Source organism: Mesoplodon densirostris, chromosome 3 (genome assembly GCF_025265405.1).
Source record: "Mesoplodon densirostris isolate mMesDen1 chromosome 3, mMesDen1 primary haplotype, whole genome shotgun sequence".
Classification (NCBI taxonomy): Eukaryota; Metazoa; Chordata; class Mammalia; order Artiodactyla; family Ziphiidae; genus Mesoplodon; species Mesoplodon densirostris.
Window position 1 is genome coordinate 19412275 of NC_082663.1, and position 26499 is coordinate 19438773.

Consider the following 26499-nt stretch of genomic DNA (forward strand, 5'->3'; position numbering starts at 1 on the left):
GGCAACCACATCCATCTGTCTATGTATCTATCTATCTATCTATCTATCTATCTACCTACCTAATATCTTTATCTATATATCTATATCTAAGTATATCTATATCTATAGCTAGATATCTCTATATATCTATAAATTTCTAATAACTTATTTTTTCCCTGATTCCCTTGTCCCAAGATAGCCTATGCTTATTTCATTGCTAGATATCTTCTCTCATCTCACTTATTCAAATCTTTTTAAGATCCTTTTTTCCTATTTGCATTCATTATTCCCTTAGGATCAGATTTGGTTTTTACTCTCTTCATTATCATTTCTTAGTGTTGAATTTTTTCAACTGTTTGATAAACCTTAATTCCATAATTATATTAATGAAGAAATATATATTTGTGATCATTTTAATCTATCACCATTGTCTTTTGTCACTCATGAACAGGGCTGAGAGCCAGGCTTTTATGTTGATGATGCATGCCATTTTAGTGGCTCTACTCTGGAGTATCTAAATGAAGTGGAGTCGGAAAGTCATGCTGTCCTCTCTCATTTTAAATAAAGTTTATACTATCAAAATATAATCTTCAATTCGGAAGCCCTCCTTTCTTCCATGCAGGTTAATCTATTTATTAAGAAAGTATTTTCCCAGTTCACAGGAGGCAATATATTCTGTTGCACACGTTGGGTAGATAGAGTGCTGTGGAAGGCAGGGATAGATATGTAGAGGAATATTGTGCAAAAGGTGTTCCAAAAACTTTTAGAAAATCACTTTTACCTCTGTCCTCTTCCTATTTTAGATATCCATAATTATCTGCTCCAGGATTTTTTCTACAATGAAAAATAGCTCTTGCCTATACAAGAGTCTTCTCTTGTAAATGCTCTGAGTGGTGTCCTTTGCCCCTACATGTCCATCAGTGTGGTTCTCCCTAAATTCTGTCTTTATGAAATCCATCAAATGAATGCATCAATGATTTCAGCTGCTTTTCTTGCTTGTGATTCTCAGGATTTTTTAATTTGTTGTATTTTGAAACCTTTTTTCCTTTTTTTGATGCTTCAACAGTGTTTTGTGGGGGAGAATAACTAAACATATGCTCAGTCAGAACCTTGAAAATTGAAAATCCACAATAGCTTTAGAGTATAAATTATTACACACGATTTATTTTTTTCCATTTTTATATGGAAAAAATATTTTAGGAGGAAACATTTTTAATACTCAACTGAATATTCTATTTCAAGGGATATAGTCATATTGTACAAACTATAATTCAAGTGGTTGTCATCTCAAATTGCATTTATTAAGTTCCAAAAGTAAAAACCTGAAACTTCTTTACCCCCCTTACTATTTTAATATTTGCATGAACTAGTAAAATGAATCATGTACACTTAGTTTCCAAACCTGATTCTGAAACTTACTTGCTCTGAGACCTGAGGCAAATTCCTTAGACCTTAGCTTCCAAATATATAAAATAGGGGTACATTATGCTACTAGACCTTGCTTTATGTAGGAAGGAATAAATGGCATTAAATTAGATTTTATTTTTACCATGGGTTAACATATTTTAAGATGTCAAATTTAAATGAAATTTTTGATTTCTCAATTAGAATATTAAATAATATGCTATTAGGAAAACAGCAATAGGTTCATATATAATTAATATTCATATTATTTCCAGTCTCTAATGAGAAACATGATACTCTTATTTATATGAAGACTCTTTACATTGCAGTGTAACATTACCTATTTGGAAACTGAACAAACACTGTATCTCTCAGGAAGAGAAGCTCCTGTTTCCTTAATTTTATACAATTTATTTATATACCATGGATGTCATTCAGTTATTTTTAGAGGGGATTTTATTTGCTTGAATTACTTCACTAATTTGTTCAGCATTAACATTGTTTCCTACATGATCATAATGTTGTTCTTTTATATACATACAATCATGTAGTTATGCTGAATGTTTCAGCCCTTTCTACTTACGTATTCATTAAGTATAAGAAACACTCAATTCCAGTGTGCCTTAGGGTGAGTTTTTCAAGAGGCTACTGCTTTTGATTCTCATTCTGCTTATGGTAGTGATTATTAGAAGTCATGGTTAAATATTTACTTGATGTTAATGATAAGCTAACTAGTAGGTTTCCTTGAAACTTAAAGAGGCACAGCATGGTATCTAAGCCAGATATGAAAAACCACATAAGGCACTGGTTATAGTTGAAATTTTTAAAGTGAGATTAAAATAATATTTATATGAACAGAAATATTCTCCACTAATTTGATTGTTTATCTTTGGCCAACATGTAAATATACAAACATAATATTTATATAATATGCATGGATTCAGTAAAATGGCTTCTCCAGATAAATTGTTACAAGTATTTTTAGGGTTGATATATTTGGGATGTGGAGCAAAGATATGACAAACAGAATTATGTATTTTATGGAATTCATTATTGATTTCTTCTGCAGTTGTTTTAATACTTGGCTTCCTTAGAGTTGGGGAGGAGACGGTTGGGTTTAACTAAACAGCTTTGTGATTCAAAAAACTCTTGCATGTTAACAAATTTCAATATACTAAGATTGTATTATCCATGGAACTTTGGTCTCTTACATGAAGTATCTGAGAGCTATTGCAAGAAAGAAAATCTGTCTTGAAAAATACTGTATTAAATAAACAGTGCTGTATTATTAAACATTTGTATTTATAAAAGCAAAATATAACTATGGTATACTTTAGAAATAATAAAGGACCAAGTGCTTTCTCCACTCTAATTTGAAAATCTTCCACAATATGACATCTTAGTTATGTAGAAGAAGAAATTTTTAGAAAATCTTTGAAACTAATGTCTAGCATAACTCAAGTAATATTTAGTCTGAAAGTTTCTGAGAAAAGTGAATTATCTGTTTGAAGGTAGGAGGCATCCATTGTTTTCCTTCTATTGTATGATCCTGTTAAAAAGTAAGCCCACTTCCAGGAAAATCTCTACATGACTTTCAATGAAAAAAATGTTTTCATGAAACATACCCAAGAATAGGTCCAAGAGTTGTTTACACTTTGAAAATCTGTAGCAATATTTATAGGGACTTTGCTTCTATATTATTAAACATACATATTTCTAGAGATATAAGGTGCACTTTTAATGAAACAAGTAGGTTATCCTGAATACTTGCTATTTTTATTATTAGCATTATATCATTTAACAGTGGCAAATATCTGAAAGTTTAAAATCAAACTGGCTTAAACAATAAGAATTTTTGTTTGTTTGTATTTCTAAACATGACGTCTAGAGGTAGAGTGGGTTCCAGAATTGGGTGATGCAGCAGTTTAATAACTCCACAGACTACCTTTCAGCCTCCAGTGTCTCATGCTCAATGTGAAAAGACTTTGCTTTTAGTTGGCCTCCCCTGGTGTTATAAATATGGCTCCAGCAGATATAAATAAAAGTAACATACAGATATGGTAACGTTCAGAGGAAGAATGGAAAAACATGCTTATGTATCTCCTTGACAGGAGCAGTGACCCTTTCCCAGGAGCTCTCTCAGCACTCTTTCTTCTACACTACACTGGCTAGTCTGGTGTATTGCTGAATGTTTGATCCAACAGATGCATGGGCTTACCATGACCTAGGATGAAATGGATATCAGGAAGTCAACCATAAAGACCTCTACACAGATGCCCTTATTTTGAGTAAAATGCTTTAGGAATTTTAACAATAATAACAATAACAGTAGTAAAAACAAGGAGGTTATCTTCTGTGTATCAAGGTCCTGATAGGTCTGAGTGGGCTCAACCTTCTGTCTTAAGGAACAAGGAAACCCAAGTAAAATAGTAATGAGAAGAAAAACAAAATGGGTCCACATGGCTTGTTCTAAGAAAGCAAGCTGATAAAGAATCAGAGTGGGCCTAATCTTCAGAAAGCCTGTGGAAATGTCCTCAAGGAAATGTAGATGAGAAATGGATTACTCTTCTATTTTTCTCTAGAGGATAACCAAAGCAGATAACTTGAAGAAATTTCTCTACTCAGGAAGTCTCCATTTTCTACTGTTGACATTCAGATGAAGGGCCTATCAAACCAACATAAAAGGCTGCTCAAATTAATTAACAAAAGTATATTGATGGACATATTTAGGACTTATTGCCCAATTTAAAAGGACATTTATATACAATATTATATAGCATTTCACATATATATAGACACACACACAGAGACACACACACTCTCACATTCTTTTACGAGATGGTCAATTTTATGTGTCAACTTGACTGAGCCATGAGGTGCCCAGATATTTGGTAAAACATTGTGCTGGATATTTTTGTGAGGGTGTTTTTGGATGAGATTAACATTTAAATATGTAGACTGAGTAAAGCAGACTGTTCTCCCTGATGGGTGTGGTAGGTGCCATCCAATCAGTTTAAGATCTGAATAGAACAAAGAGGCTGGCCCTCCCCTGAGTAGAATTCCTCCTACCTGACTGCTTTGAGCTGAAACTAGGTTCTCCCTGGTTCTTGAGCTTGCAGGCCTTCTAACTGGAATCACACCATCAGTTCCCCTGGTTTTCAGGCCTTCAAACTCACACTAGAAGTACACACTGGACCTGGTCTCAGGTTTGATGACTCATCCTGCAGATTTTCGGACTCTTCAGGTTCCATAATCACATGAGCCAATTCCTTATAATAAGCCTCTTCCTCTCTCTCTCCCCCAACACCAAAATACATACTAATGGTCCTGTTTTTCTGGATAACCTCAACTAATAAGTGTTATTAAGCATAAAATCTTATCAGAGAAAACTCTTGTGTGGGGAAGGAGTACTGACATGATAAATTGTAGCAGAAATGGTGAAACACAAATGATCAAATGTTGGTCTTCCATGTGCTAATGTATCAACACATAGTATTGTGTTTCTCAGGTTGCTCTCATCTAGATTTTTTCATTCTTATTTCTAAGAGTGTGAGTTCAAGTTAATATTTGGGGAAGACAAATTATTAAAGGCAATTATACAGGAAACATTATACTAATTATTTTACTTATGAGTCACTGTAGTTACATATCTTGAAATAGTAATGATATTATGTTTTATATATTAAATGTATATTAATACATTAAAGACAGCAAAACATTTTGTAAAATATTTCTCTGGCATAATAATTTTTATCTCTAACTCATGAAAAATATACAAAATCTGTATTAAATCAGTCAAACTCTTCAATGGCTGACATAATTTCATTCTAACTATAGCAAACTTCTTGTGTAACAGTCTCTGACTACCTGAGGTATTTTTTATAAGGTATGTCATGTTCAGTAGTTTAAGTCAGGTTTCTACTTTTGGGAATTTTGTTATTTGAAATGCATTTGTAATACCCCCTTAGAAGTAGAATTTATGGTTTAAAGAGTATTCATATTTTTTTAATATTTTTGACACAGAATGACAAATTGCCTTACCAAAACATGTACTGCTTTGTATCACACCAGCATTATAGAACAGGCTCACTGTAATCAAGTCCATTTTTATCACTAAAAATATTAATTAATTTGGATTTGGTTAGTTATTGATTCTAATTGGTTATTAAAATTTCATCTTTTGTGTACTATTCAGCCAATTGTTCTACTGAGAATTCTGTATTTACATGTAAGAGCTTTGTATAATTTAAAGGTATTAATGGTGTATCACATTAAAAGGCATGCTTCTCTCAGAAAATTTAAAGATAGCCATCTATATGTTTTGTTTTGTTTAGTTTTTTTCTTTTTTTTATATTTAAATCTTAAGCATCTATCTTTATACATGCCATCAGGTAAACATTTAACTTTTGTTTTCCCAAATAATCTGTAATCAAATAAAAAATACACCTTGGTCATTTTTTAAACTATAGACTTGAAATGTCCCCTTTATCATAATATTTAAGTAGGTAGTGTTAGGAAACACAGTGTAATATCCCTTACTATCTGTGTGACCCTGGAAAACCTCAGAGACTCTTGATCTGTGTCCTCAACTGTAAATGGGGATTATAACAGTGCATACCTGACACAGTTGGTATGGGAATAACTTTATGCATGAAGAAAGCATGAAAAGAACCTGGTACGTAGTTAATAATTATGGGCTAGCTAAATATACCTATATCTTATAAATATGAAATATTCTTAAACATTAGGTCTTGTGAAAATTATTAACCCCTCTTTGACTGGTCTATACTTACACAAGAACAAAACTTTATTTTTGTTTTATGATGTAGTCACCAAATTATGAGGTCAGAAATGTCACGCCATTCTGATTCAAATGTATCCTCATTGTCCTTTCATAAATGAAAATTAGCATCATTATATCAAGTTTTCAAATGAAGAGTGAAGCAAACACACAAACAAACAAGCATCTCATTGGGATTTTTTACATTGTAATTGTGTTAAAGGTAAAGATAAATTTGTGAAGATTTGGCACATTTTCAAAATTAATTTTTTTTGCCTAGGAACAGCAAAATCATGTAATTTAAAATGTTTCATTTGTCATTCTACCAACTAAGCTGTACTATTATGAGAGAGCAATTTAAAAGGTCAAAAATATTTACAGCGTGTGAAGTAGAATAATTGGTTCATCTTACAACTGAAAGAAAACATGATGGTATTTAGTAATTGATTTCTACAAAGTGTAATTTTTCTTTGAGTGTAGCATGAACACAATTTGTATATATGGAAGCTGTATCTACTGAGTAACACTCAAGTAGGCATTTAATTAAAACACAGACAGTCACAATGCATATCTTGCTTTTGCTAATTGGTCTTCAGAGACTATTTGGAGATATCCGAATAACACTCTCCCAAACCACAAAACAATAGCAACCATTTCAATAAAAAAAGGTCACCTTCCCTTGCTGCTAATGAGTAGTGCAAAAAAGTGACATAAGAAAGACAGAGCAATATCGCTGTTTTGCTATGTATGTAACTGGTTTAACAGAGATTTGTCCAAAAAAAGGTGCAAATATGGATGTAGTGTCAATTTTGCAGAGTAGGAATTTTACTGTAGTTATCTGCATTTGGAAAACTAACAGCAAAAACAGTTAAATGTTACAGGTGTGTACGTATCTATTTATTTATACTACCTTGTTGCAGGGAACTGCAATATATTTAAAGCCACAAGTTACTGTTTTAAAATTTAATAAGAATATGTAGTTTGTTCCCTCTTCTTCATTTAATTTCCAATACTTGTCCCTGAAATTTATTAAATTGTTATTTATTGTACATCTGTTAACCCAGTATCATAACATAATCTATCAAATTAGCAGGCTATCTAGTTCTGAGCAAAATCCATTTGTAAAATTTTATGGTATGCTTAAATAAGAAAAATTAGCCTCGGTTGTTTACATTAGAATTTTTACACCTCAAACTTTGACTTTAGAAAGATAAAAGCATATATTTGTTATATGGTAGACACAGATAGAGCGGCCTCCCAAAGGCAGCTGTACACAGAATCACTGCTAGAAAGCTTAAAAACTCAGAACTGCATAAGTAGAAGGAGACATTAGGAGACTTGACTTTTGTCTTCATCTTCTAACATTTGTCTTCATTCTGATGTCCTAGATCCTCCCCCTTAATGCTTCCAAATCTTGAAAGCAATGTATACTTTAACAACTTAAATATGGGGCAAAAATAAGCTAAAACTCAAAATGTCAGGACTCATAAATGATTAATACATAAAAAATGATCAAAATGCTGTTATTACAAGGTTCTTTTACAGAGTGGTTTTATCCACAATCAGTAACTTATGGTTTTTAAAATTAGGATGATATTTAAACATTCAAAGCAAGTGTCCAAATAAATACATACTGTACTCAAGTATTTTGTCCTCTTTTTTAAGCAGTTTAATTATAAATGAAGTTGTATATTGAATTCTTATGGCTCAAAATTTCTTCAAGAGGAGCATTGTAAAATAGGTGACTCTCAAATAGTATTTTATAATTCCTAGTTTTTCTAATTTTGTCTTACAAAAACTATAATCAATAATTTCTTATTAATTAGGACCTTTTATTTTTGATATTAATTCAGTTATAAAATTGTAAGTAGCTCTGGGAGTAGTGTACATTTATATTTTGTAAATTCTTGTATTTTTGGTAATTCAAGAAACATTTGTGTCCATCTAAATAAATCAGAGTAGAAAAGAATAGTTTCCCATAGGGACAAACGTTTGCTACCATGACTGAGAAAAACTGATAAAATGCCAAAATGAAGATACTAGCCATTCTGATGGCTTTGGAGAAATAAATGTTTTAAAAATTTTCTGGGAGTAAACATTTGAAAAATGACTTCAAATAAAATGTCTCTAAAGCAAAACCAAGAGACACATTTTTTTCTAAATGGAACAAATGTGCTAATGAGCATAATTTATATTTTCTGTATACAACTGAATAAATTGATTTCTAGTGTCATGATGTTTTAAGTGAAATATAAGAGGTAGTGCTCAAACAATACTGGAAATGTTTCTGTATAAAAGAAGATGATGGAATACACGAGACATAAAGAAGTAGATTGGATGCAGCAAAGTGCTCCCATAATATAGATAACACTGGCAGCACAGAAAAAGAGAACCCAAGTAAAACATTTGTGAGACATGAGCAGAGGGGAAAAAAAAGCTAAAGATAAAAGCAGGGTCTCAGGAGACCTTCAAGATGGCAGAGGACTAAGATGAGGAGATCACCTTCCTCCCCACAAATATATTAGAAATACATCTACATGTGGAACAGCTCCTACAGAACACCTACTGAACACTGGCAGAAGACCTCAGACTTCCCAAAATGCAACAAACACCCCACGTACCTGGGGAAGGCAAAAGAAAAAATAATAAACAGAGGCAAAAGAGTAGGGATGGGACCTGCACCAGTGGGAGGGAGTCATGAAGGAGGAAAGGTTTCCACACACTAGGAAGGCCCTTCACTGGAGGAGATGGGGTGTGGCAGGGTGAAGCTTTGTAGCCACGGAGGAGAGCACAGAAACAGGGCTGCAGAGGGCAAAGTGAGAGATTCCCACACAGAGGATCAGTGCCAACCAGCACTCACCAGCCTGACAAGCTCACCTGCTCACCCGCCGGGGTGGGCGGGGCTGGGAGCTGAGGCTCAGGCATCAGAGGTGAGATCCCAGGGAGAGGACTGGTGTTGGCTGTGTGACCACAGCCTGAAGGGAGCTAGTGTGCCACAGCTAGCTGGGAGGGAGTCCAGGAAAAGTCTGGACCTGCCGAAGAGGAAAAAGACCACTGTTTCATGGTGTGTGAGGAGAGGGGATTCAGAGCACTGCATAAATGAGCTCCAGACACAGGCACAAGCCACGGACATCAGTGCAGACCACAGAGATGGGCATGAGACGCTAAGGCTGCTGCTGCAGCCATCAAGAGGCCTGTGTGCAAGCACAGGTCACTCTCCACACTGCCCCTCCCGGAAGCCTGTGCGGTCCACCACTGTCAGGGTCACGTGATCCAGGGACAACTTCCCCAGGAGAATGCACTGTTCACCTCAGGCTGGTGCAACATTCTGCTGGCCTCTGCCACCAGAGGCTCACCCCGCACACTGTTCCCCTTCCTCCATCTGGCCTGAGTGAGCCAGAGCCCCCGAATCAGTGGCTCCTTAACCCTATCCTGTCTGAGTGAAGAACAGACATCCTCAGGTGACCTACATGCAGAGGCGGGTCCAAATCCAAAGCTAAACCCCAGGAGCTGTGTGAACAAAAAAGAGAAAGGCAAATCTCTCCCAGCAGCCTCAGGAACAGAGGATTAAATCTCCACAGTCAACTTGATGTACCCTGCATCTGTGGAATACCTGAATAGACAATTCATCTGAAAATTGAGGCAGTGGACTTTGTATGATTTTGTCTGTATACCTTTGATTTAATCATACGTCCTAATGTTCTGTCTGTCTGTTTTTTCTTGTTTGTTTGTTTGTTTTTAGTATTGTTTTTAGTGCTTGTTATCATTGGTGGATTTGTTCTTTAGTTTGGTTGCTCTCTTCTTTCTTTCTTTCTTGCTTTTATTACTTTCTAATTTTTAATATTTTTTTAAAATTTTTAAATAACTATATTTTATTTCTTTCTATCTTTCTCCCTTTTCTTCTGAGCTGTGTGGCTGACAGGGTCTTGGTGCTTCAACCGGGTGTCAGGCCTGTGTCTCTGAGGTGGGAGAGCCAAGTTCAGGAAACTGATCCACTAGAGATCTCCCAGCTCCACGTAATATCAAACTGTGAAAATCTCCCAGAAATCTCCATCTCAATGCCAAGACCCAGCTCCACTCAACAACCAGCAAGCTACACTGCTGGACACCCTATACCAAACAACTAGAAAGACAGGAACACAAACCCACCCATTAACAGATAGACTGATTAATATCATAATAAGGTCACACACATGCCAAAACAAGGCACCGGATGCAGTCCTGCACACCAGAAAGATAACTCATCCACAAGAACACAGGCACCAGTCCCCTCCATCAACAGGCTTACACAAATCACAGAACCAACCTTAGCCACTGGGGGCAGACACCAAAAAAAATGGGAACTACGAACCTGAAGCCTGCAAAAAGGAGACCCCAAACACAGTAAGTGAAGCAAAATGAGAAGATAGAGAAACACACAGAAGGTGAAGAAGCAGGGTAAAAACTCACCAGACCAAACAAATGAAGAGGAAATGGGAGCCTACCTAAAAAAGAATTCAGAGAAATGAGAGTGAAGATGATCCAAAATCTTGGGAATAGAATGGAGAAAATAAAAGAAATGATTAAAAAGGATATAGAAGAAGAAAAGACCAAACAAACAATGATGAACAACACAATAAATGAAATTACAAATCCTCTAGAAGGAATCAATAGCAGAAAAACAGAGGCATAAGAGCAGATAAGTAACCTGGAAGATAAAATAGTGGAAATAAATACTGCAGAGCAGAATAAAGAAAAAAGAATGAAAAGAAATGAGAACACTCTCAGAGACCACTTGGACAACATTAAACACACCAACATTCAAATTATAGGGTCCCCAGGAGAAGAAGAGAAAAAGAAAGGGACTGAGAAAATATTTGAAGAGATTATAGTTGAAAACATTCCTAATATGTGAAAGAAAATGGTCAATCAAGTCCAAGAGGCACAGAGAGTCCCATACAGGATAAATCCAAGTAGAAACATGCCAAGACACATATTAATCAAACTATCAAAAATTAAATACAAAGAAAAAACATTAAAAAGCAGCAAGGGAAAAACAACATATAACATACAAGGGAACTCCCATTAGGATAACGACTGATCTTTCAGCAGAAACTCTGCATCCCAGAAGAGAGTGGAAGGACATATTTACAGTGATGAAATGGAAAAACCTAAAACCAAGATTACTCTACCCAGCAAGATCTCATTCAGATTTGACAGAGAAATTAAACCTTTACAGAAAAGCAAAAGCAAAGAGAATTCAGCACCATCAAACCAGCTTTACAACAAATGCTAAAGGGACTTCTCTAGGCAGGAAACACAAGAGAAGGAAAAGACCTAAAATAACAAACTTAAAACAATTAACAAAATTGTAATAGGAATGCACATATTGATAATTACCTTAAATGTAAATGGATTGAATGCTCCAACCAAAAGACATAGAATGGCTGAATGGATACAAATACAAGATCCATATATATGCTGTCTACAAGAGACCCACTTAAGACCTAGGGACATATACAGATTGAAAATGAGAGGATGGAAAAACCTATTCCATGCAAATGGAAATCAAAAGAAAGCTGGAATAGCAATTCTCATATCAGACAAAATAGACATTAAAATAAACACTATTACAAGAGACAAAGAAGGACACTACATAATGATCAAGGGATCAATCCAAGAAGAAGATATAACAAGTGTAAATATTTATGCACCCAACATAGGAGCACCTCAATACATAAGGCAAATGTGAACAGCCATAAAAGGAGAAATCAACAGTAACACAATCATAATAGGGGACTTTAACACCCCACTTTCACCAATGGACTGATCATCCAAAATGAAAATAAATAAGGAAACACAAGCTTTAAATGATACATTAAACATGATGGATGTGATTGATATTTATAGGACAATTCATCCAAAAACAAGAGAACACACTTTCTTCTCAAGTGCTCATGGAATATTCTCCAGGACAGATCATATCTTGCATCATAAATCAAACCTTGGTAAATTTAAGAAAATTAAAATTGTATCAAGTATCTTTTCTGACCACAATGTTATAAGAGTAGATATCAATTACAGGAAGAAATCTGTAAAACATACAAATACCTGGAGGCCAAACAATACACTACTTAATAACCAAGAGATCACTGAAGAAATCAAAGAGGAAATCAAAAAGTACCTAGAAACAAATGACAATGTAAACACGATGACCCAAAACCTCTGAGACACAGCAAAAGCAGTTCTAAAAGGGACATTTATAGCAATACAATCATGCGTCAAGATACAAGAAACATCTCAAATAAACAACCAACCCTTACACCTAAAGCAATTAGAGAAAAAAGAACAAAACAAACAAACAAAAAACCCCCCAAAGGTAACAGAAGGAAGAAATCATAAAGATCAGATCAGAAGTAAATGAAAAAGAAATGAAGGAAACAATAGCAAGTCTCAACAAAACTAAAAGCTCTTTCTTTGAGAAGATAAACAAAATTGATAAAGCATTAGCCAGACTCATCAAGAAAAAAAGGAGGAAGACTCAAATCAATAGAATTAGAAATGAAAAAGAAGTAACAACTGACACTGCAGAAATACAAAGGATCACGAGAGATTACAACAAGAAACTTTATGCCAATAAAATGGACAGCTTGGAAGAAGTGGACAAATTCTTAGAAAAGTACAAACCAGGAAGAAATAGAAAATATAAACAGACCAATCACAAGCACTGAAATTGAGACTATGATTAAAAATCTTCCAACACACTTGGTTATACTATAGGTTAACTGACACGCGATGGCTGCAGAGTTCCAGAGAGTCACACTGGAGCCACTGCCACTACAGCTGCTCAAGGCCCTCTCTCAGCTTTCCAGCAGCTTCCCCATCCTGGGTGGTGCGAGACATGTTGGAAATTCAAAAGCAGAGGGTCAGAATGCCATGGTTTAAGCCAACTCATTTTAAACCTGTATCAACGACAGTGGCCCAGGCAATTTAGAATAGGATTATTTGTTTACTGAACGGGACTAAACTGTGGCTCTTTCCTTACTTGATTAGGACAAAGTATTTGGAAATTCAAACCTGAAATCATCTATTATCACAGAGTTTCCATTCGTGGATTAAAAAGCAAATTAAGTTGGATTACACTGTCCTCTCCCAGATTCACTAAGGATGAGAAGGACTGGGTCCTCCTAGGGCTGGAAAACGAACAGATGCCAAAATGGCTGATGCAAAGGGCTTTTCAAAACTAATTTTTAAGAAATATATCTTTTCTTGTGTGCATTTTGGCGGGGGGGATTAAAAAAATCAGATTCTCTAAGAAACAAAACATCTGAGGAATATCAACTGAAAAAAAAACTAGATAGCAAATAAAGCAAATTATTTTTCATCAAAAAAAAAAATCTTCCAACAAACAAAAGCCCAGGACCAGAGGGTTTCACAGGTGAATTCTATCAAACATTTAGAGAAGAGTTAACACCTATCCTTCTCAAACTCTTGCAAAATATAGCAGAGGGAGGAATACTCCCAAACTCATTCTATGAGGCCACTATCACCCTGATACCAAAAGCAGATGAAGATGTCACAAAGAAAGAAAACTAGAGGACAATATCACTGATGAACATAGATGCAAAAATCCTCAACAAAATACTACCAAACAGAATCCAACAGCACATTAAAAGGGTCATACACCATGATCAAGTGGGTTTTATCCCATGAATGAAAGGATTATTCAATATACACAAATCAATCAATATGATACACCATATTAACAAATTGAAGGATAAAAACTATACGATCATCTCAGTAAATGCAAAAAAAAAAAAGATGTTGACAAACTTCAACACCTATTTATGATTCAAAACTATCCAGAAAGTAGGCATAGAGGGAACTTATCTCAACATAATAAAGACCATATATGGCAAACCCACCACCAACATCATTCTCAACGGTGAAAAACAGAAAACATTTCAACTAAGATCAGGAACAGGACAAAGTTGTCTACTCTCATCACTATTATTCAATATAGTTTTGGAAGTTTCAGCCACAGCAATCAGAGAAGAAAAAGAAACAAAAGGAATCCATATGAGAAAAGAAGAAAAACTGTCACTGTTTGCAGATGACATAATACTATACATTGAGAATCCTAAGAGGCTACCAGAATACTACTAGAGCCAATCAATTAATTTGGTAAAGTAAAATATTACAAAATTAATACACAGAAATCTCTTGCATTCCTATACACTAATGATGAAAAATCTTTAAGATAAATTATGGAAACACTCCCATTTACCTCTTCAACAAAAAGAATAAAATACCTAGGAATAAACCTACCTAAAGAGACAAAAGGCCTGTATGCAGAAAACTATAAGACCCTGATGAAAGAAATTAAAGATGATACAAACAGATGGAGAGATATGCAATGCTCTTGGATTGGAAGAATCAACATTGTGAAAATGACTATACTACCCAAAGCAATCTACAGATTCAATGCAATCCCTATCAAACTACCAATAGCATTTTTCACAGAACTAGAACAAAAAAAAAAAATCCACAATTTGTATGGAAAAACAGAAGACCCCAAATAGCCACAGTAATCTTGAGAAAGAAAAGAGAGCTGGAGGAATCAGGCTCCGTGACTTCAGACTATACTACAAAGCTACAATAATCAAGACAGTATGGTATTGGCACAAAAACAGAAATATTGATCAATGGAACAGGATAGAAAGCCCAGAGATAAACCCAAACACATATGATCACCTTATTTTTGATAAAGGAGGCAAAAATATACAATGGAGGATAAACAGCCTCTTCAGCAAGTGGTGCTGGGAAAACTGGTCAGTCATATGTAAAAGAATGAAATTAGAACATTCTGTAACACCATATACAATAATAAACTCAAAATGGAATATAGCCTTAAATGTAAGGCCAGACACTATAAAACTCTTAGAGGAAAACATAGGCAGAACACTTTGTGACATCAGTCATGGCAAGATCCTTTTTGACCCACCTCCTAGAGAAATGGAAATAAAAACAAAAATAAACAAATGGGACCTCATGAAACTTAAAAGCTTTTGCACAACAAAGGAAAACATAAACAAGATGACAAGACAGTCCTCAGAATAGGAGAAAATATTTGCAAATGAAGCAACTGACAAAGGAATAATCTCCAATATTTACAAGCAGCTCATGCAGCTCAATATCAAAGAAACAAAAAACCCAATCTAAAAATGGTTAGAAGGCCTAAATAGACGTTTCTCCAAAGAAGTTATACAGATTGCCAACAAACACATGAAAGGATGCTCCACATCACTAATCATTAGAGAAATGCAAATCAAAATTACAATGAGGTATCACCTCACACCAGTCAGAATGGCCATCATCAAAAAACTTACAAACAATAAGTGCTGGAGAGGGTGTGCAGAAAAGGGAACCCTCTTGCACTGTTGGTGGGAATGTAAATTGATACAGCCACTAGCGAGAACAGTATGGAGGTTCCTTAAAAAACTAAAAATAGAACTATCATACGACCCAGCAATCCCACATCTGGGCATATACACTGAGAAAACCATAATTCAAAAAATGTCATGTACCACAATGTTCACTGCAGATCTATTTACAATAGCCAGGACATGGAAAAAATTTAAGTGTCCATCGATAGATGAATGGATAAGAAGATGTTGCACATATTTACAATGGAATATTACTGAGCCATAAAAAGAAATGTAATTGAGTTATTTGTAGTGAGGTAGATGGACCTAGAGTGTGTCATACAGAGTGAAGTAAGTCAGAATGAGAACAACAAATACTGTATGGTAACAAATATATATGGCATATAAAAAAAATGGTTCTGAAGAACGTAGGGGCAGGTAAAGAATAAAGAAGCTGATGTAGAGAATGGACTTGAGGACACAGGGAAGGGAAAGGGGAAGCTGGGACGAAGTGAGAGAGTGTCATGGACATATATACACTACCAAATGTAAAATAGATAGTTAGTTGGAAGCAGCTGCATAGCACAGGGAGATCAGCTTGGTGCTTTGTGACCACCTAGAAGGGTGGGATAGGGAGGGTGGGAGGGAGACGCAAGAGGGAGGAGATATGGGGATATATGTATATGTATAGCTGATTCACTTCATTATTAATCAGAAACTAACACACCATCCTAAAGCAATTATACTCCAATAAAGATGTTAAAAAAATGCAGGGTCTCAATACCTTGACCTTGTCAGTATAGAATATTTTGTTAATGGAAATAAAGATGCATTTTGTTTTCCTTTGGACACTGTTACCAGAAGCTTAATGGAATACTTCGGCTATGTTTTATAATTCAAAGGAGAAAAGCAACCTTTTGAGATCTAAAACAACCTCCTTTATAGAGTATACCAAAAATTCAATTTCAAGTACTACGTCTAGGAAATTAAATCCTAAAGAAATATTAGTAGAGTCTGCAGATATTATAATGAAGAAATCTTAATATTAAATTCACAATTGTTAAGTGCCTCCCATCAATGCTCTTCTTTAAGAATGCTGTTTTATTACATTTTAATGAGAAGATAAAAGAAAGAAAAAATAATCTGTCTCAAAATTATAGTTATTTTGGACTCTTTAACTTCAGTTCATTAATTATTGACTGCCCTCATTCCAGGCCAAATGTTCAATCCACAATATCTGCCCTGGAAATCTACTGGTTAGGGAGACAAACATAAAAAGGTAAAGCACAGAATGATTACGATGAAGGAATACTTGAGGTGGAAGGCAAGGCAAGACACTGGCAAGGGTTTTAAAGACAATGTTTTTTAAGACACCTGTGTGTAGTTGTTAATTGTGTACTATTTGGCTCTGGTGGGTGTTTTGGAGCAAACAACTGATTCATTGCCCTGTGAGTCATAATTTGCCAGTAGAATTTTGAAGTACAAGGTGAAGCCATGGCACAATCCAGGGCACAGATGCAGGAGGGCCTGGCACTTTCAGATCATGGGTTCAGTGAGAGACATGTCTGAAGATCAGGTGAGAAAGGAGTCTGGAAAAGGACATTCGGTCATGATATTAGAGAATTTCCTATTGTCTTGAACTTCTTTGATTCACAGAATGCTTAATGAATGCTTCACAAAGCCCACATTTCACATTTTGATGAAGTGTAAAATAACATAATTGGGTATTAGATGTTTCCCCAACTTATTTCTAGTCTGGAGTGAATGATTTTAATGGTCTTGCAGATCTAAATGTTAAAAGATACCAGATAATGAAATCAAGGAAGAAACATTATAGATTGACTACTTTTAACTTAACTTTTTTAATTTAAAATTTTTAAGCTAAATCCAATTTGTTTTACTGTTAAGAGTAGAATACAGTTGCATTCTGTACTCCAGGAAATCCAAATGGGAAAGGGAAAAGTTTTTAAATAACTCTTTTGTATGTCACTATTTTTCTCCAAACACTTAAGGTGAATACTTCATGACATGAAAAGCAAAACTGAATTCTGGAAGAAAATAAAAATGAGTACTGAGAGGTAGCCTTCTTCACCCCCACCGGTTTAGAAATGTATACTTCCATCACAATATATGTACACAAACTTCTACAAATAGATAGTACTTAACTATTATGTTCTGGTACCATTAGTTTTGAGTTGCATAAACTCACACATACTCACCTGTACACACATACAATTTCCTGACTCATAGAATTATCAACTTCCTACTCCTTCTTTCACCACATACTCCTTAACCGTTTTATGTGTTGGACATACCCCTCTGACGAAACATTTCTAACCCAGTGCACATATTTTTCCTGTGAAGAAAAATGTGTATTGTATTATAATTATATATTTAAAGGTTATAATTGATGTATTTCATTTTAGTTGTGGAAGCAAAGTAAAGGGGAATGGATGTTTTCTTCGGGGAGAGATTAGGAAAGTCAACATAGAGAACTTTTTAAATTGGGACTTGAACATGGAGAAGTACAACAAGTGGCACTGAAAAGGAAAACTATTCAAAGTGTGGAGGACAAAAAGGAAATTGGACTTTATAGTGTAGGTAATGTCAAACTACTTGAAGTCTTTAAACTATGGGTAACATTTGATCTACATCCTGTATCATAAAAGTAATTGAATTGGATAGGTAAGAAAAATGGGCAGAGAATCCAATTAGAAATCCATGTCAGTAATCCAAATAAAAAGGTATGATAACCTAATTAAGATAACAGCAGTGGGAAAAAAAAAAAAAAAAAAAAAAAAAAAACAGGTCACAAGATGTAATGGAGTAAGAGCCAACATCCAAAGAGCTATTTCTAAGTCAGAATGAGAAGTTAGTGACAAATTTATAAAGGGCAGGATAAGAGATGGATTGATGTAAAGTGTAATAGATTGTCTAATTTGAGATACTAATGATACAGGTGAAGTAGAGAACTTAAGTTTAGAAGTAGATTGAGGAAGTGAGGAAGTAAGGAAATAAGGGGAAAAAAAGAGTTATGTTTCAACAAAACAATAGTAAACTACCTGAAAGATATGTAAGTAAAGCCATCTGACCCCTGGGTATGTGACTCTGCATCTCAGAATAAAGATCTCAATGGAGTATATAGATGTGTGGCAGTTAACTTTTAGTTGATATTTAATGGTAGGGAATCATATACTCAAAAAAAGTAGAGTAAATATGAAGTCCAAGTTTATAACTCTGGAATAAGAACTAAGAATTTAAAATAAACCTTTGAATTTAAGAAAGTTGGGATAACAAATGCCTTTATTGAGGTGCTGAGGATAGTCAGAGGAAGTAAAAGGGAAGGGAGAGACCAAAAAAAAAAAAAAAAAAAAGGTTTACTTTTCAGGAAAGGGAAGATTCGGCTCATAGAGGAGGTAATATAGAAGGAAATATTTCTTTAAGATAGCACTCATCTAAGAATGTTTGTGAGATAGGTCACTAGAGTCCACTGGTCCCCTTTTGAGAATATTTCAGTAACACAGAAATTCATAAAGATAAAATCATTAAATCATGACTAAGATTCATAATGTTTTCAAAGTACTTGATCTTGTCTTCCCCAGAATACATGGTCTCAGTTGGTCCTTTTGGTCATGCCAACACAGTGCTAAGAGTCATATCAATGAGTATTTTCACATATTCAGTTAATTAGCATCACTTCTCTAGATGTCATATAATTTGTAATTTTACAGATAAAGTTAGCTGTTTGCTGGAAGATTTATCATAATTTTTTAAGAAGAACAGAACAATTACACAGAATATTAATGTTTCCTATACCCACTTGGAAGGAGTTGGCGATCAGCTTCAGTTGATTATTCAAGTATATCAGTGTCGTGTTCACTGATAATTTTGAAATTATTTGATTTTGGGTATGCTGCCAGCTAGAAAAATATATCCAATAATCTTACAACTCTTCTCAGTAATATTTTGATCACAGTTTCTTTGAAACACTTATGGTAAGATGCTCCCATACACATTTGTGATTTGTGGAATAATAAAGTATCATTGTATGTACATAAATATTATATAACCACTGTTTGAAGACTACTGGTATGTAAAAATCTATTTGCATGGTATTCTCTACACAGTTAGCCAGTAGATGCTATAGTGATATTTTGTTTTTGGAAAAATGATAAGCTACAAGAGTAAACAAATTCAGATCACAGATGCTGTAATGTTCAAGTTAATTGCTATCATTTCCATGTAGAGATGTTCAAAAGAAAAAGCAGCAATTCTAGTACTAGCTATTAAACTAACTTATCTATTACAGCAACAGCTACTATTTATTTTGTGTTTGCTTCATGGCAGGTACAATTAATATTGTTTTAGGAACAGATTTATAAAAATTTCTCCACAGGTAGTCCCATTAGAGAAAATGTTTGCACTCAAATACCCACAGAGATTATTTTATTATTTGTTAATATAGAGCATTACAGGGGAAAAAAAACCTTAAAGTTCCATGTGCTAAATTAATTAACAGTAGAGTGACTTAAATAATTAGGCTTTCAAAGAAACCAAAAAGGATGAAAGCTCTATTAACAATGATTTTCATGAATCATTATGCCTTCTGATTCTGCTCTTGTTTCTTGGGGCTAATGGTGCTGCAAATATGAGACTTTCCACATGTGTTCATCTATCAAGCTATGTTTACTCTTTGTTTTAAGTCCTGGGGATGCTGTGGTGAAGAAAATAGACAAGACATCTCTCCTGGAGTTCACGTTCTCTTGAAGAAGACAGACAAGGAAAACAATACACACACAAACACCTAAATACATGATGATTTTTTCACAGTGTTAATTTGCATGGAGGAAATAAAGAAGGTAAGAGAGATACAAAGGAAGGCAGCCTTAGGTAGATCGGAATGACAACCAAATACCTCATGAACAGGTGATGTTTTGGCAGACATGAGACTGATGAGAAAGAGCCAGACAGGTTAAGATCTGGGGGTGCACTTTCAGGTAAAATAAACACCAATCATAAAGACTAAGGTATGAACAAGCAAGTGAAAGAAATTCAATGGGTTGAATATACTGAGTGAGGGAGTGATGAGTTGGTGAAATAGATAAAGGTCCAATGGTATTGGATATTTTGGTCCTTGGTGAGGAGTTTGGATTTCATGCTAAATGCAAAACAAAGGCATTAGAACACTTGCAGCAGGGGGATGGTCTAAAGTGCTATAAAAATAAATACTTTTAACATTATGTGTTGAACAAATGTCAAAGGAGAATGTTTAAAGCCAAAATTTATATAAGAAGCATATTGTAAGGTACTGGAGTAGAGTTGAAATAGAAGGAATGGGAAGAGAAAGAAATGGTTGAAACATATATTTTGTAGATCAGCTGAAAATAAGTCCCTTAGATTGATTCTATTTCACTTCTCTAAATTTTAACTTTGGGAAATATGACTATTCTCTTAGCCTCAGCAACATTTATTTTTTTTTTGTTAACAAAAGACTGGAGAAATCAAAATCCCTAACTATTATCTAACTTGAAGTCCTTCTGTTACAATTAGTATGCCTATTTTTCATTTTTTTCCTCTTAATGAAAAGGGAAATAGCTGTTTACCATCTTCCATACATTATTTTTATAAACTTCAAATCTATTATTAAGCAATCCTTAAGCTTGTGATGTCTAATTGAAGTGAAGCCTCAGGGTTAATTACTTGAAGCCAAAAGCACTTGAATATGACTTAGTAATTTTACTGACAAAAGTAACGTGGCAACCATCCATTATCAAACCAAAAGAATGAATACCATTTTATGGAAGCAACTGAATCAGTAAAAAAATACCAGCAAACAATATGAAAATTTTTAGAAATTTGGCTACAAATCCATTTCAATATGTGCCAGTCGACAAGAGGGAATATACAGTGTTTGCAAAATGAATGTTTGTAATAGCATGTTCTAGAAACTGTTTGTAGCAAACCCCAAACAGTGTCTCTGAATTCAAAGAGATAATTGGCCAGAGGGAGATTTAGACAAGTGAACAGGCAAAAACAGAAGAGTATGGTGAGTATTCCAGATGATGAAAAGAATAGGGATTATGGAATCCTCTGTGGAAACAGAATGAGTCTGATTGGTGGTGAGTCTAAGGTGACATCCAAAGGAGGAGTTAGAATCATCAAGAAAAAGAGAAAACAGAGAAGACTGTGGAAGTAGAATGCAGACTAGGAAATAGTAGCTGCACAAGCCTGCCAACAGTGTGGAAAATGGCCTGAAGGGGAAAAGACTGAAGTCAAAGAAACTGGTTAAAATTTGTAGCCATAAATTTTATGTCCATATGAATCTGTAAATTTAATCATTTTATTTGAGACCCTCTCTTAGATGGAGAGAGTAGGAGGAGATCAGGAGTTGTGGGACTCCCCTCTGCATTATGAATATAAATGTCCCTTATTCTCTTGCATTTTTTTTTCTATTTCAGTTACAGAGGATAACCTCTACCAGCAAACATTGGGTTTGAAATCAGAGTTATCTGCGTGAACAAGCAAATGTGAATCTAAGGTAAGGTATCTAGTACTGCTTTCTAATGTCCTTTGTATTATGTATTCTTTAAGTCAGTTAACTTTATGCAATCCAACTTTATGGTTACTAGTTTCATTCAGAAAATATTCAATGTATGACAAATCTGAAATCAAAGTTTGCTAGTACAGTTTTCTAATATCATTGTTCATCACAGATACTTATTCATCCCATTGGTATATTTACTAGTTTTGATGTAAAATATTATATGTTTGTTAAGGTGTCCTTGGTGTTTTTATATCATATCAGTTCCCTATAAATGATAGGTCACAAAGAACTTGTTAGCTGTGATGTGTTGAATTTTAACATGGTAATACATGAATAGTATAATAAATTCTGAGATTCTCAGTAAAATCCTAAATGCTGCAGTTTAAGTTTTATACTAGGATATTTTTTCCAATCATTTCACTCTTTTAGAACAATGAGCAAAATAATGTATACTTACACAAAGTTTTGAAGGTAGAGCAGTGTAGAAGTGTAGAAGAAGTAAAATATTTTATATAATTGAAATATTACCAAGAACATACGATTTGCAAATATTGACTCAATTCTTAATTAACCAGTGATAATTTTGGCTAAGTAGGTTAATTGTTTTCAACCTCAGCTTCTCCATTTGTAATTTGGGAAAATAATGGTACCAAGTTAGTGCTGTTGTATTGATGAGTGGAAGGTGCTGAAGGAAATTCTTTTTATGAACTAGAGGTCAGCAAATATTTTATTCCATTATAATTCCAACATATACAATGTATTTTATTATTAATAGAAATTATTTTCCTTTTGCTATTAAACAATTTGTAAAAATCATTGGCTTTGAGAATATCCATGATTTTTTAATCATATTATTGTTTGAAGTTTAAAAAAAAATAAAATCTTCAGATTCTATTGTGACTAATAAATTGCAGGTATGCATTAAGTGTACTTTTCCTGGCACTTTGATACACTTTTTAAGCATTCTTGATTTATGTATATTAATGCATATTATTTTATTTAAAAAATTGTATCATTTAAATTATTTTATTATCTTTAGGAAGGTGGGCTTATTACTTATTATACTTAATGAATAAGTTAGAATACATACCAAATCTAATTTTAACAAAACAATAGGTAGAATAATAGTCTCAAAGTCTGGCTTCTAAAAGAATAAGGAAACAGCTTTTCTGTATCTGAAGTATTTTCAATTTTCAAATTTTGTGTTGTATTAGTAAAAGCAAGGAGAGGATAACAAATGATAATTAAAAAGTAATATAAAGAGAAAGAAAAGACAGAAATAATCTGAATATGAAAATTAAATTGGTGTTGATTCATGCTATCATTTCTTTCTAGCCTGAAATATCTGTTTCTTATATCTTACTGCAATTTTTGAGGTGTCCCAGTTTAAACAAATCAATGAGCATTGAGGCAGGCAGAACAATATTCCTCCTACTCCCTCAGAGATGCTCACATTTTAATACCTGGAACCTGTGACTATATCACCTTACATGGGGAAGGGGATTTTGTATGTGTGATCAAGTTAAGGATTTAATAATGTGGTGATTATCTTGGATTATCAGTACCCAATCTTATTACAAGTGTCCTTACATGTGGAATATTGAGGCAGAAGAGTAGAGTCAGAGAAAGAGATATGATGATGGAACTGGGAAAGAGGGATGCAGTGTTGCTGTCTTTGAAGATGGGGGTAAAGGATCACAAGGTCAAGAATGTGGAAAACCTAGAGGTGAAGAGGCAAGGAAACGGATTCATTCCTGAGCCTCTAGAAGGAAAGCAGCCCTGTCAACACCTTGATTTTCACCCAGTGAGACCCATATGACTCTTAACCTACAGAACTGTAAGAATTCATAATTTATGTTGGTATAAGTCACTAGATTTATGGTAATTTTTATAGTAGCAGATAGAAAACGAACAAAAGTGTAGAAAAGAGAGAGTGTATTACTGAAGTAGTGATGTTTAAGGCATACTTTAACATTAACAAAAATAATCAAATTATGATATTTTCCCTTATCATTTTAAAAGAAAATAATTATAGCAAGAAGAACTAAAAACTTTCACAAAATACCTAAAAAAGAAATCTTTCTCAGTTAATCAAATCAGTACTTTTTTTCCTCAGCAATATTCTCACATGGTAAAAGGACTAAAACTGTGGTAACATTATGATTCTGCTATCAGAATAATTACAAATGTTACGTAAGAATATTACAGTTTAAACTAGAAAATTTAAACATGTGACTTTTCATGATTTAAAAAATAAACTAAAATAGCATAGTGAAAAGAAAAATTGATAAAAAATGGAGTCAATCATAGAGTAGCATATTTTTATTTGAATATTAATTGTGGTTTTACAGGTATTGTGGGGTGTAATGCACTGTTCAAGAAGCTTTCTGCTATAAATAGGGTCCTCCCAATTGAGTGATTATTAGAGATGTTGGACATTCTTACTTGTTGACCCAGTTAACATCAAGGAAGTCACATCCTCAAGGTATGGAGGCTGGGGGTGAGGAGCGGGGGAGGCATAGAGTAAAATTAATTATTGCCAAACACTGCCTCTATCTCTCCCCGCCCCCCATCCAAAACGTCAAAATCCTCAAAACTAAAATCTAAGTTTATTAAACCAAAAATACTAGTTGACATGCTGAATGTGTGCTATGGGCTATAAAACTTGTGAAACTCAAACTACTGTTATTTCTAAGTGGTTTCAATTGATTAGCTGTAATCAAGGAATATGTTTTTATATAATTAATTTAAAGTGGTATAGGTGTAAATGTGTGAATTTTTAAAATCAGCCTTCATATATTCATACAGCTATCAATCATACATTCATGTAGCTACAAATCATATATTTATGCAGCTACAATTGCCTCTTTCCACCCCAAACTACATTTGCACCTCGCAAGCACTATACTGAAGAATAACTAATCTCTCGTCATCTAGTCTCTACATCGGGTTATTTTGAAGAGAGAGACATCAATTTACTTTGCTCCAGAGATAAAATCAAGGATACTTGTGGTTATATAAATTCCTCCAAGTAACAGTACTTCAAGGAAAAGCTAACAAACATAGACATACTTCACATCTGTTCTTCAGTATGGCTTTCTAACTTGCAAGAGATTATCAATGCAAATTTTTTTACCATTCTCAGAGTCATGGCTATCTTGATATAATCAAATACTTTTTATTCCAAGTGTAGTACATTAAGAGCCAGTTACAATTTAAAATTTAAAAAAGAAACCCAATATGCGTTAATTCACGCAATAAAACTACTTTATTAAAAACAAAATTTTTAATTCAGAACAGCGTTGATGACATTCCCCTTTTGTGTTAAGCAGAGGACACTCTCCAGGTTTATATTTTTTAAACTTTGCTTACCGGAATGTTTATGTAGGAAATGCAGTACGGTTATATTTCCAGAATTTTAATACTTGTATTACTTTCATTTTTGGAGGGTATATACTTGTTCGTGTATAGCCTGCAAACAATATCAAAGATGACACTCTCTATTTTAACTTGTTCTAAATTGTTATTCTACACTTTTTGGATAAACAAGTTAGAACTGTGAAAAAGAATGTAATATAAGGTAATATTATTCTCTGCTTTTATTATAATTTCAATTCTTGAACTGGAAAATTCCACTAAAATTTCCTTAAGAAAACTCAATGCTATAAATCTTCTCCAAACAAATTTTTCTTTAAAAATGACAGGTTTTGTACATGCCTTGAAGTAATGGGTCCTGCCTGTTTCATTTTTCTGTGTGTTGCTCAAAGTCTAGAACAGAATATGGAACACATGTTCAGGGGGCCATATACGTTTGTTGAAAGAATAAACATATTAAGAAATCAAATACTGATTAAAACATATTATGTGTTGATAGAAGCAACACTTTTATACATTATATTTGTAACTTTCAAGGGGATGTAAATTCTCTTTAGAAACCTTCATTTGGATATAAGGAATGACACATTTCAGTCAATTTAAGACATAAAATATTTGGAAGAAATACATGTAATGGGTAAATTAACTTTCTATTCCATTCCTTATTTCTTCTTATAGTTATTTTACATTTGCATATAAAACAATATTTCTTAACATCTGTTAACTATGTGAAAAAGAATATTTCACTGACTTATCAAGATTCATCTTCCATATTAAATTTCTAACTCTGAAAAGGATTCTTAATATATAAAATGTGAAATCATGAGAATCATAAAAGAAAACTCAGGCCATTATTAAGTCTTTCAACTTGCTGATTTTAATTGTTCCTTTTATTTTTGTATTTCTTACTGATGCCAGCTGTTCTCCCATAACCATCTCCTGCTTCCTCCATGGTAATGTGCATTTAGCTGGACAGCAGCACCTGGCTGATGATTTGGTTAATGATATATGAA